General features: G+C 31.7%; 1 pseudogene; it reads left to right on the plus strand.

Moving 5' to 3' along the window:
• Positions 1-540: 540 nt before the first annotated feature.
• LOC109122744 (phosphatidylinositol 4-phosphate 5-kinase 4-like) lies at positions 541-2,216 on the plus strand (annotated as a pseudogene).
• Positions 2,217-10,095: the final 7,879 nt, after the last annotated feature.

Consider the following 10,095-nt stretch of genomic DNA (forward strand, 5'->3'; position numbering starts at 1 on the left):
CTTTAATATTAGTGTGTATATGTGTTTTCAATTAACCTTATATGTATATTTATATATTTATTTCAAATTAACCAAATATACTGCAAGGATTATTATGTTATATTTATGATCTTATCTGTGCTAAAAAATAGCTTCCAAAAGTTGGATAAGATTAAAAATCCCAATAGACAAAGTAAACAGTTGGAGGAACTTACAGTGAAAATGAGGGAGTGTAAAAGGTGCCATACACTACTCTTTTATTTTATTTCTTCTTTTTCAGTTATGGTTGCATAAAATTGTTTTGTTAGCAACAAATGTAGGTTAAGTGTAATGACAGCTTCAACCATGTAAAATAGATGGATCTTGCTTGTCATGGGGAAATCTTTGTACCAAAAGTTGTCAGTTCAGGATTGTTAGTTATTTGCTTGAAAATTATGAACTAGGACAACAACTTGACCTTTTAAAGTTGTTTGGTTTTGTGCATAAATGAAAAATAAAGATATACATACACAAACTGCTATAAATTAATTTGTATTTACAATTAATAAATTGGAAATAGTCATGGTTTTCTACATAAGTACTGAATTAAGCAGTATCTGTCATTACTTTTCTTCATTTTTTGTCTTTGTTCATGCCTCACCTCACCAATCGAGTGATTTTAGATGGAAGGACTATTGTCCATTGGTTTTCAGGTTATTTCTTCAATCATCTTTCCTTGCAACTGCCTTTTGGGCAATAGAAATTTAGCTAGGAAATGATTGCAGAAACTTACCACATTGTCATGGTTGGAACAAAGACAATAAAAAATGACTTCACAAAATGAATTTTACTAGAACATTTTGTATTCATATATGCTTCATTTGACATCGTCTTAATGTAATGAAACAAACAAAATGCTAATGGATCGTTATAAATATGTTTTCAGAACTCTCAGGAAATTGTTCAAGGTTGATCCAGATGAGTACATGATATCTATATGTGGGAATGATGCCCTTCGAGAGCTTTCTTTCCTTGGGAAAAGTGGAAGCTTCTTTTACTTGACCAATGATGACCGCAACATGATAAAGACAATGAAGAAGTCCAAAGTAAAGGTGAGTTTATTTCCAAACTTTACCACTTGATTCAGACTTTTATTGTATCTTATTTCAAGGATTCACACAAAGTGTTTATAGTTTTTCTAGTCTCCAATTATGCAAAACTTTCTGTTTTCTGACCTGAATTTGTCAATAAAGCACACTTTGTTATTGAATATCAGGAATTTTGATTCCTGAATTGTACCATTTAATTCCAAATGAGTTTGCTTTTTTGTCATATTTGAACTTTTCCCACATAATTCCTAAAATTTTTGGTGAAAATTGATGGCTTCTTGATTGAGTCCAGAATTCTACATTGTTTGGGATGCTGATTAGTATCTAATAATTGATGAACACAAATTTCAGGTTCTTTTAAGGATGCTTCTAGCCTATTATAATCATGTTCGAGCCTTTGAGAACACTCTAGTCACCAAATTTTATGGTCTTCACTGTGTGAAATTAACTGGGGCTGCCTAGAAAAAGGTAGGGTTGTTATATGCATATGGAATCCTAAATGAATTCAAATATTCATTTGAATTATGAACTTTGTACTCATTTGATGGTGATGATCTAGGTGCGATTTGTCATAATGGGGAATTTGTTCTATTCTAAGTACGCCATTCATAGACGTTTTGACTTGAAAGGTTCTTCCCATGGCCACACAACTGATAAACCCAAGGCAGAAATTTATGCCATAACAACTCTCAAGGACCTTGACCTTAATTTCATCTTTCGATTGCAGAAGGCTTGGTTCCAAGAGTTTTGCAGGTAAGTTTATTTTTAATTCGTTTTTTCCTTGTTTGCAAGTCATTTATATTTTTACTTGATTCTCCTTTTTAAGTTGAAGTGTTGCATCACAAAAGCAAGTGGACAGGGATTGTGACCTTCTTGAACAGGAGAGAATTATGGATTATAGTCTTCTGGTTAGTCTTCACTTCCGGGAAGCTCTTGGAACTCGAACTCTTTTTGGAATCCGAACTCCTACTGGTTATTTCTTGTCACTTCATTCATCACTCTTTCCATATATGAACTGAAGTTGAATACTTGCTGAACGAATGTAGTACCTCTTGAACTTCTGTTGTAGGAAATGGAGACCCTGATAATGATGGAGTAGCCCCTCGTCTTTCTGGAGTAGACATGGATAAGCTTTTTCTTAATCGATAAAATGAACTTATGACCATTCTCACAAATGTCTCTACAACTTCATGAAATTGTGCACTGTCTGTTCAATAGTAAACCCCTTTTTTGGTAGGTCATTTGTATGTGCATGTTTTCTATGACTACCTGAAATTCTCATAGGATTTTGATTTTGTTGTTCTTGCTGACCTGCCAATTGTATCGCGTATTTTCTTTTTGACTCATTTCTGACTTCCAAATCAAATTTATACTGATTCCTGTTTGAATCTTCCATAATTTCTGATGAGATTTGGTTACACAATACTAAACATTCCACTCAAATTTACTTACAGATCTAGGTATTTGAAGGAATGGAAGAGCTTAGTGGTAATAGCAACAATAATGAAATGGGAAATGGACTTTCTGGTTAACATCCTAGTTCGGTCTTAAGCCTCAAATCCTCTTTTTCGAAAATAACTTGCAACTCCCTAGATAGGAGAAACAATTATAGTGTGAATGGTAAAATCACTGCATCCTATCTTTGTTTATTTTCTTCTTTCTTACATGCAACCATACTAATAACTTGCATATAGAAAATCATTCTGTGATGTTTGATAACTAAATTATAGTTTAGAACCCAATGACTCGTTTTCATGTTGGGTTTTCATTTAAAATAGAATCAAGTATGGATTGGAATGAGGATGAAAAAAGTTATCAATTGAAAGAAATTCAACCATCCTATGGTACTATGTTTTGTTGACAGTGTTAGATTTTTACTGCACATTCTTTAGCATGCAGTGTGTTGCGTTCTACCCTATGATTAAGATGGTTTATTTTATGACAATGTTATAGTAACCTTATTAATGTTGTTGGCTTTTTTTCTCTTTATATCATCATCCATCTTTATACTAAAATATTACAGTATTAAAGATTAATTGTTGGAGTCTCAAATTAAGTTGAATATTTTCAAGTAGTTTTTCTATTCTAGAACATATATGGTATTTGTGTCTTCAGATTGTTTTTATGTGAGGAACATTATAAATTTTTATTTCCCAAATATGATCATGATGGTCCAGTTGAATTTGCTTTTATTTCTCCTTTACTAGATTGCGTGGCTGATATTCTGTTTTTCTGATAAAATATAGTCTTTGTCTTAATTATTTGAGGAAACACATCACTAGGGGAAATTGTTTAGCCCAAGTGATGATTTGCTTCTTTTATTATTTATTTGATGAGAAACTTATGTTATTTTCAAGTTGGTGAAAATAAACCATTTATATTTAAATTACTATCAAGCCTTCCGTCAACTATTGCAAATTTTGAGTCTCACTAAATCCATACTTTTTATGAATCTATATGTATATCATAATCTTGATTTTATTTGCAAAGTTGCTTTGTTGTAAGATTATTCCCTTACCTTTTATTTTATTTTATTTGTAGGTTGATCATATGATCCAAGCAGAATCAAATCCCCAAGAGAGGGACGAGTATAAAATCTGATCCAAGCATTATGCCATATCATGAATTTATGTATTGCAGTGATTTATTCCACCTTATGTATCAAGTATCACTTCCATGGAAACTGACCATGTTCTTGAAGCAGCAAAAGATGCAGGGGAAGCAAGTGTCATTGAAGCTTTTCTACGTTAAAATGTTTCTAAGAAACACAAACAGAGATTAGTTGTGAAGCATGTTATGCAACTGTAGTAGTAGCTTGTGTTTATTTCAGAAAGTCTTATTTTCAAGCTTTGAAACTAAATTTTAGATTTCTTGGTGCTAAATAAAATTCTGTTAAACAAATGATGTCCACAAAATAATATGGTCTTTCAACTATATTTTTTGGGTATGAATTTGTTTGTGCAGTAGCCATGGTATTCTATTATAGGTGTAATTCATTGGATATAATAATGGGCTCTCTAGATATATCAATAGGTCAATCAATATTGCATCTAATCAAATAGTTGCAATACCCAAACTCGAACCTGCCTCGTCCCATCCTGCCCCACCCCACCCTGAAAACACTTTTGGTATAGGGATGGGATTATCAACTCTTTTGTAAATGGGAACGGGAGACATTAACCCGCCCCGTCCCGCCTCGTCTCGGGTTTGGGACGAGGATGGGAAAGAGATTTATATGATTGGGACAGGAATGGGGTAGGGGTGGCTCGTCCCAAACCCGTTTTGTTGCCAATCCTATTGTTATCTTTGCCTAATAGAAAAATTGAAAAAAAGTTCATAAACTCATTGAATGAGTTTGCAAGTTCTTGCCCAAAATTGGACTAATACATTTGGAAGCATTAGATAGCATATGCTTAAATAAAGGCTAATACATACATAAACTGTCATGCCCCAAACTTGCTCTAAGGGCATGATGGTCATTTCACACCTTAAGGCCAAAGCCTCAAAGTGGAAAAGACACAAACATTCATTTTGCAATTGTAAATTTCTAATTACCAAATTTGTGTTCAAAGTAGTAAAACAAAAATTCTAAAATATCCAAATATCAACTTTAAAACTAACATATCTACTAAAGTATTATTTTCCAAGCAAATTCAAACTTAAACAATAGCTAATGGTAATCAAATTCTAATGTTTAAACAAAGTCCCAAAATAGAATTTAAACAAACGTCTTAATAAAGCCAAATTGCTTTCCTAACTATCACTCCTCGCCCGAACTAAGAGTACTTAAAAAAAATTATCAACAAAAGGGGGTGAGCTCAAAGCCCAATGGAACATTAACACAGTTTCATTGATCAAATAGTTACAATCATGATTGCAAATAGGAGATAAATGGTACAATAATTTTCATAAAAACGTTTGAGTTCAAATATGCTAATACATTTTAAACTGTTTAACTAAACATTTTCATATATATCAAAACTATTTCACATCAAATACATTTCAAATATTTTCACTTTGGTTATCAAATAACAAATGGTGCTCAGTTAAGTAGGACTTTGCAAATGGGTGGCTACCCTCAAATTTGTTCCTTTTAAGGTGGACGGAACCAAACATTACTAGTACTAGTATTAGTAACCTCTAACCAAACCCTTAGAGGTTATGGTCCAAATCAATTACATTCACCACTACAAAAATGTAAAGGTCAACTATTATATCTTGTTGACAAGAGTCAAAAAGTCAATTATTATATCCCATTGACATGGACAAAACAAACTAGAGTCAAATACTTTGTTCTATTTGTTCAAACTTACAAAAGCTTAATATCTTCATATGTTCTGTTATAAACAAAAAAAACGTTCTAATATATTTTTTTATATAAAAACATATTTGATCCATGCATTAAAAGGAAAAATAACATTTACACATTTCAAATAACATATAAAAAAATTATTTTCTTTTACAAAATTTGTATTAATTTCACTTACCTCAAAAGAAGTCCTAAAAAATCTTGAAGAAAAATAACCCTAAAGAATTTACTCTTCACCTAACATAACATAAAAAATAATTATTACTATTTATCTAAAATTATAAGTTTGACATTCCTCATTTTTTTAGTATTAATATTAATATATGTAATTATCAAAAATAATTTAATTAAGCTATTCCTTATTTAAATAAAATTAATAAATTCCTAATTTATATAAAAACTCTTTTTTTTTTCCAATTTGTTTCTAAGAACACATTACTAATTTGATTAAATAAAAATTTTATTTCATTAATGAAATTCCATATATATATATATTTCTTTTAACTTAATATCTATCATTATTATTGTTATTATTATTATTATTCCATCAACTAACAATGTGCTTCACTAACTCCCAACACCCACTTAATATTATATGCATTATCCTCTTTTTCTCATGCCAACAAACCAAGATTCCCCCGATTATTCTTTCATAATTTGTTTCTTTTCTTTCACGCATAGAACACCTGTAAGTCTACCTTCCTCATTTTTTTTTCCCACACTTCCAAAGATCACACCATGACCGTACCCACTCTTAAACACACCAAAAGCATATTTATTTTATTTCATCACATAGTCACCATCCCCAAACAACATTATTATTATTATTATTATTATTATTTAAATATTAAAAAAATCCTATCTCTATCAATAGATCAACTCATGTTCACAAATTTCCAAACTTTTAACCCAAAAGTTAAAAAATTAAATAAAAAAAAGCCTAATTTAAATTGGGTTTTTTTTAAAGAATATTTAAAGTGTTCAAAACTAATTAATGAATCTAAAATATTAATCTTGGTGTTAAAATCTTACCTGAAAAACTGATTTTCAACCTTAGAACTCTAAATCTTCAGTCCTACGTTCTCCAATTCTCTGATTTTTCATTAATATGTTTTCTTTTTAATAAAACGAGAAAGAAAAAAAGTCTAATTTATACCTAAGACTATTAATGGCAAAATGACATTTCTACCTTATTAAAAATATTTAATTTTTTACTACTTTACCCCCAACATTAATTTGGGGTGTTACATAAACAAAGAGTAATTGTGAAACCAAGGTTTGGTTAATCTTGGTTTTGATGATAACAAAATAAGGTCTGAAACTAATGATTATATTTCAAGTGTGATTAGGTAAAATGATTTCTAAAGTAGCAATCACAAAGACAAAATCAGGCCAAAGAGAAATCAATAAGAATAAGAAAACCTTAAAGATAAGTATTTTTCAAGACCTAAACTTCATAGGATCTCTTTGTAAGGTTGTTAATGCACTAGGTCTTTCATGCATTACATTATTAATTTATGCACCAAAATCATCCAAAAGTAATTTTGTTTTAAATCCTTTAAAATTGGATGATTTCATGTTTTCAACTAAAACCTTGTGTCAAATGTTTTCCAAACTTGTTTAAAAGGTTTTAAGTTGAAAAATGAAGGTTGTTGAGCCAAAAATGACTCAACTGGTTGAATAAGATGAGAAACTGGTCAACTTATTCACCTCAATTGGTTGAAGGGTTCAAAAACCTTCTCTTTCTTCCAAAACGCTTGTTCAACTGATCAAGGTTGAACCTCAACCGGTTAAGGTCCAGTCAAGGGGTGGTCAAGGTCCAACGGTCACCTTCCAAGCATTAAATGCTAACGGCTAATCAACCAATCGACTCCTAACTCGATCGGTTGAACCCCCAATGGTTAGTTTGACCTTTCTCTTCTATAAAAAGGCTTCAATCTTTATTATTTCAAGAGCTTAACCTTCATAAACATTTCTTGAATATATTTGAGCCTTGGGAGAGTGTTTTTTAGTGTCACCATTGTTCTAAAACTTGCATATCTTTAGTGCACCATTCAATTCTAGTTTTTCTCGTACATTTAAGCCTAAAGTTTAATTTGTACTAGGATTTTGTGAGAATATTTCCTATCTTCATTTGTAAATCTTTGAGAAGAAAAGTCTAAGTATGAGGTATCACTTAGGGAGGCTTAAGTGTGGGGTATCACTTGAGGGGTTGTTCAAGAGTGAGATATCTCTTGGAGATTGTAAAAGGTGTTTGGATCTAAAAGTCCAAGAGGGTTGATTGGAACCATAATCCAATTGTATTGTTTGAAGGCTTGGGTTGGAAACCTTGAATTAGTGAAACCTCAAGCTTGGAATTGAAGCTAGAGGAGAGTGGATGTAGGCCAAGTTGCGCTGAACCACTATAAAAATTTTGTGTTTGCATTTTCCCTTCCCTACTCTCTTACTTTATATGCAATTGTTTTTATATTGTTTTATTATTATTTGTATATAATTGTCTCTTAAATTCACATAATTTAAATTTGTAAAAAAGATACCATCACCCTATTCACCCCCCTCTAGGGTGATTACTTTAGGTTGGATTATCCTATTTTTTCTAAAAATGATATACACTTATATGTATTTATTAATACTCAATTCCAATTAATTTTCTTAAATTTTCTCACTTGGTGGAAGAACTTTTGATGATCAAGATTTAAAGTGTTGAATTCTTTAATAAATTTGTCAATTTTCTAAAATAATCTGAAAGACAAAAATTAAGTAAATGAATATAAAAATTTCCCCTAAAAAATAGTCTTAAATGAAATGTCAAATTCTCTTTTACAATAAATTATATATTTCTTTTTTTTTCAAAAATTTTCATCAAATAAATGAGATTTAATACATTGGATTTTTTAATGAGTCCATTAATTTTCAAAAATATTTTGAAATGCAAAAATTAAGTCATAATACTATAATTTCTCAAAACAAAACTACTCAAGAATAACCATGGTAGTTTCTTCTCACACCAATTTTGGTGTGAGAAATTCTAGTATTAACCATGGTTTTAAAATCCAGACCGGATCGGTCGATTTGACCGGTTCGACCGTCGATCAGTCACGATTCCGGTCCAGTCCGACCAATTGGACCGAAAGTGCATTGAACTGGGGTCGGACCACTTGAACCGGCAATCCAACCGATGAATCGCCCGGTTCTTTTTGAATTGGGCGGTTCAATTAAAATTATTATTATTTTTAAAACAATATCAAAACGACGCCATTTTAGATGGTATATAAGGAATATCGTAGCTGCAAAACCCTCCCACCTCAGTCCTTCCCCTGCAGCAGCTGCTGACCAGCTGCTCCGCCCGCCCTGACGCGCCGCAACCCGCAATACCCAGAGCTTCCACCGGCGGCCATTACAAGCCGACAACCGTCCTTGCGGTCGCCTTTTCCCAGCGCCTTGCCATTGTTAACCACCCCTCCCTACCACTGAAACTATCTTCAATTTTTCATTTTTGTGTGGTACATTACATACAGGATACATGCGATTACTGATTACAAGCCTATTTATTTTGTTGGAAAATCGAAAACCAAATTCCATTTGAAGAGAGATTTAGTCTTGTGTAACTTGTGTTTGGTTTCTTATGTTCTAGGCCTCTGGCAATGGTTGTGATATTTAATGTATGACAACATGACAACATTGACAAGTAAATTTACCAGAATTGCACTTTGAATTACTATAAAACTAGATTTCCATCTCGTTTGGATGAAAAAAAAATTAACTGAATGGTGATGATGAAAATTACCAAATTATAAAAAAAAAATTGCAGTATAAATGGTAGAGGGGAAGAATTAGAGACCCGAAATATGATTAATGATTTTCCACTAGTTTGGGCAAGTGGAGGATGCATATTAGTTGATGGATCTTAGTTTTTCAAAGGGGTCATGGATGATCATGGGAAGAAAATGAAGGGCTCTAACTAATGGCATCTGATTAAAAAATGTTAGGGACTAATTCTAAAGAATTCCAATAGATGAATTTTGCACCCTATCTCTCACAGACATGGGGCAAATCCCTTTTCACTCAGATTCCATGGTGGTGGAGACCTAGAATTCAGTCATAGGAAAAGACAAATTTAAAAAAAATAAAATAAATAAAAAGTGGTTTTAGAGAATTTGAAGCTTATGGAAGTTAGAAGTTAACTTTTGCTTGTGTCACAATTTATTAGAAATTGATAGAAAAACCACATGATAAGTATATAGGCATCATGTATGAGTTTTAATGAAATATCACGTCTCATACATGGACTTCGTCATCTATTCTTAATGAAAAATTTTAACCAAATAAATTATTAGGTATTTACCCATTGATATATGATTGTTATAAATTGTTGATGACTTGATTATAAATCATTAAATTGTTGACTTTCATTCTCTATATTAATGTGGGATTTTTGTTTCTAATTTGATAGAGAAAAAAAATGGAATCAAACTTGACTCCATCCTCTGGTCATGATTCAACTACCAATTCATAATCAACTAGAAGTAAGACCAACCCTACATGGGAGCATGTTTCTGAAGAAAGATATGCAAATGGAAGGAAAACTCTTATTTGTTTGTATTGTAAAAAGATTGCAAAATGTGGGGGTATTCATAGAATGAAACAACATCTTGCTGGAGTGAAATGAGATATTGATCCATGCAAATCGGTTCCTCTTGATGTCAGATTTCGAATGGA

This window comes from Vitis vinifera, chromosome 6 (genome assembly GCF_030704535.1).
Source record: "Vitis vinifera cultivar Pinot Noir 40024 chromosome 6, ASM3070453v1".
NCBI classification, from domain to species: domain Eukaryota; kingdom Viridiplantae; phylum Streptophyta; class Magnoliopsida; order Vitales; family Vitaceae; genus Vitis; species Vitis vinifera.